Raw genomic sequence first — 4,143 nt, 5'->3', positions numbered from 1 at the left:
GCTCCCAGAAGAGGTTGTTCAAAGCTGCAAAAAGTGGATCTCAAGTCTTCAACAGCTGAAAGACTCTGGAGTGAACAGATGTGTCAAGACAAAACAGTTTGGTCCACCAGTCTTTGCACAATTGCACCACTTCGCAGATGCGAGTGAAGACGCATATGGAACGACAAGTTATCTAGTGTTACGTGCTGCAACTGGGGAAGTACAGTCAACTTTGCTGATGGCAAAAGCAAGGGTTGCGCCTTTGAAGTCTCCAACTATACCGAGAATGGAATTAACAGCAGCTACTGTCGCAGTCAAGATGGACAAGCTTATACAGAAAGAGCTTGAGTTGGTGCTTCAAGAATCAATCTTTTGGACGGATAGTACTGCCGTACTAAAGTACTTAAACAGTGAAAGAACAAGATTCAAGACCTTTGTCGCTAACAGGATATCCCTGATCTTGGACCACTCACAGACTTCTCAGTGGAGGTATGTCAATACCACTCTGAACCCTGCTGATCCAGTCTCAAGAGGGCAGACTGTCGAAGTTTTCCTCAAGTCGAAATATTGGCTTTCAGGACCAGAGTTCTTGCTCCATGAAGAGGAAAAGTGGCCCAAAAATCCAGATCCTGGAGTTGTGGACATCAATGACTTGGAAGTCAAAGGAACAGCTCAAGTTCACGTCATTCAGGTGCAAGAACCAACAGGTGCCACAGACCAATTGATGAGCTACTTCTCATCTTGGACAAAGCTCAAACGCACTGTTGCTTGGTTTATGAGGCTGAAAGTTCTTCTTAAAGAGCTGAAAACACAGAGAAAGGAACAAGCTATGGAAAATGGAAAAAGTAAAGTGGTTCTTTTCAAGGAAAGTTTCAAAGGAACAAACCTGACTTGTGAGGATTTGACGGAGGCTGAAACAGAGATCATCAAGTACTGGCAAAATCAAAGTTTTAAAGAAGACTTGACAGCACTAAGAGAACATCAGAGAGTGAAAAAAGGCAGTGCCCTTTACAAGTTAAATCCAGTGCTGCAGGGAGGACTCATAAGAGTGGGAGGAAGGTTGAGTCGATCAGCGATGCCAGATGATTCCAAACAGCCAGCCATTTTGCCGAAAAATTCACACATCGCAAATCTTGTACTAAGACACATTCATGACATCACAGTGCATGCCGGGCGGAATCACATGCTAGCTCAGCTACGTCAAAGATTCTGGATCCCCGGTGCAAATGGAGCCATAAGAACCCTTTTGTCCAAGTGCATCACTTGCAAGAAACTACATGGAACCATAGGAAGGCAGCTCATGGCGGATCTACCAAAATGCAGAGTCCTGCCTGATGACCCCCCCTTCACGAGAGTCGGTGTCGACTACTTCGGCCCATTCTTAGTGAGGAGAGGAAGAAGTCATGTAAAGAGAAATGGCGTTATCTTTACTTGTCTAGCTATAAGAGCTGTACATCTTGAAGTTGCGCCTTCTCTTGACACAGATGCCTGTCTGAATGCAATCAGAAGATTCGTTGCCAGAAGAGGGCAGGTTCAAGAGATGTATTCAGATAACGGAACCAACTTTCGATCAGCTGACAGTGAGTTGAAGAAATCCATTAAAGAATGGAATGTAAGCAAAATCGCCAGCAACCTGCAACAGAAGGGTATTCAGTGGCATTTCAACCCGCCAGCAGGTTCCCACCACGGAGGAAGTTGGGAAAGGCTAATTCGCTCAGTAAGGAAAATCCTGAACGTCACAGTAAAGGAACAACTTTTGGACGACGATGGTCTCCACACCTTGTTGTGTGAGGCTGAGGCTGTTATAAACAGTAGACCTATCACAAAGCCATCTTCAGACCTCAATGATTTAGAAGCCTTGACTCCAAATCATTTGTTGTTGCTAAAAGTCAAGCCTGAGTTACCTCCAGGAGTTTTCATCAGAGATGACCAATATGCAAACCGCAGATGGAGACAAGTCCAATACCTTGCAGACGTCTTTTGGAAACGTTGGTGTAAGGAGTATCTCTCACAGCTGCAAGAGCGTCAGCGGTGGTCTGCACCCAAAAGGAACTTCTGCGTTGGTGATCTGGTGTTGATTGTGGACGACACATCCCCCAGAAATTCATGGCCCCTCGGACGAATCACAGAGACTTTTCCAGATAGAAATGGTTTTGTCCGTCAGGTTAAAGTGAAAACTAAAACCAGTGAACTTTGTCGCCCAGTGACTAAGCTGTGTCTGCTTCAAGAATCTGAAGGTGAAAATGGACTATTGTGAACTGTGCAAAAAAAGGAAGAGATGTTTAGGAGTCTTGAATGTTTCATGTTTACAGTTTGTATATTGTGTAAGCTCCTTCCAGTGCAGTTAAACTGTTTTGAGTAATTGTTTCAAAGGATTGAAAGCAATTAGGGGCTGGTAATGTAGGAGCCTAAATAGAGTTTTATGTTATAGGAAGATGCTTTATTTTGAAGAATTGTATGTTCAGTGTGTTTTTATTGCAAAAAGTGGATTGAAATAGTTTTTTATTTCTACTTCCTGTAAAGCTATTTTATTTTGAAATTCTCAAGGAAGTACATGCATGCTGGGCGGAACCTTGACGATTACAGAGTGGAGTCAGACAGTTTTTTGACCTCCTGATTACCTTTCTTGTCCTTTTTTGTCCTTTACACCTTTTGCCTGTGATTTTGTGGAATCTATGTTGTTGAATTTGGATTACCAAGTAAACGGTCAAGCGTCATCTTGTGGATTGTTTTCTTTGTTGTCAGGGAAGTTTTTACAGACCGGAGCGTCAAGCTGTTGGCTGCACAAATTGGGACCTATAGGGTCATTAAGGAGGCCGGACGGCTGTAACCCGATCCACTCGGCTGATCGGGGGAACGGCCTCCTCGCCACCTTCTCGCAGGACCCGACAGCTTGGCTCAGCTCGGAAACACCTGAGATAATGAGTCGACACATCTGACAGAAGTCAGCCCGCTCCTCTCCCACAGTCTCAACTTGTTGCAGCTTTTTCTTCACAGTTTCCTGAAGGAAGCCGCGGCTCAGGTGTCAGATCCACCTGTGGAGAGACTCCTGGAGTCAGACCTGACCCACATCACAACACAGGAGCTTCCTCTGGTTGTGTAAAACGTAAAAATATTTCTGTTTAAAAAAATTGTCCTCCTTAAACTCTGTGAAAGACCGGAAGGTGAGCTGATGATACCAACAGGTGAAAAGTGAAAAAATTGGCATCACGAGCAGGAAGCGTGTCGATCTGTTTTTCTTTCTTTAAACTTTTTTGGTTTGTTTTGTCTTTAAATGAGGTTTTAACTAAAAAAAAATACAATGATTGAAGGTGTGTGTGTGTGTGTGTGTGTGTGTGTGTGTGTGTGTGTGTGTGTGTGTGTGTGTGTGTGTGTGTGATCTTTATTGATCTCTCTAACAGTAATTAGCTGATTGATGGGGGAATGAAGAGGAGCCTTTGCTGTTAGGAATGCAGACACAAATGTGCATGTATTTACACACACACACACACACACACACACACACACACACACACACACACGCAGTTACAGATTGACCAAGTGTCTGCTGTGTTTCTCACTAATTGCTTTTAGATAATACGTCATGTATAAGTGTATGGATGCTGCTGACCTTTGACCTCTGGATGAAGTGATCAGTCAGGGAGAAAACTACAGCAGAGAGGAGGAGGAGGAGGAGGAGGAGGAAGGGCCTGCTGCTGGATGACCACACAGGTCAGTGAGGATGGATCTGAGTCCTTTAATTTTGCTCAAACTAAAATAAAGAAAAACAAACTTTTTCCGTCACTTTAAAAAAGTTTTTATATTTATAATTTTGACCTTTCCTCTGATGATTAAATAACTACAACATCCTGGTCTTTGATAAAAAAGTTTAACGATACAACAAACTAAATGACTAAAATGACAGGAGAGAGATAAACTACATTTCCCAGGATGCATTTCACTCATCTTCTGTATGCATGTTTGACAATAGATCTTTTTGGACTGCAGGAACTAGGATCTAAGGGCGTATTCAAACCAGGAAAGTCCATAGTTAGCTTTCTTTGGTCCAGACCAAAATAAAATGTATTTTTTTATTTGTTGCAGTTCCTTTTCACATTGCAATTTTCGCAAGAGTCCCAGGATCTGACAACAAACTCACGTGTGTGCAAAGATCGTTCAATCATT

The sequence above is a fragment of the Halichoeres trimaculatus genome, unplaced genomic scaffold (genome assembly GCF_033239565.1).
Source record: "Halichoeres trimaculatus isolate MK-OKI-2021-1 unplaced genomic scaffold, fHalTri1.1 fHalTri1_scaffold_9, whole genome shotgun sequence".
Classification (NCBI taxonomy): Eukaryota; Metazoa; Chordata; class Actinopteri; order Labriformes; family Labridae; genus Halichoeres; species Halichoeres trimaculatus.
This window is presented reverse-complemented; position numbering follows the sequence as displayed.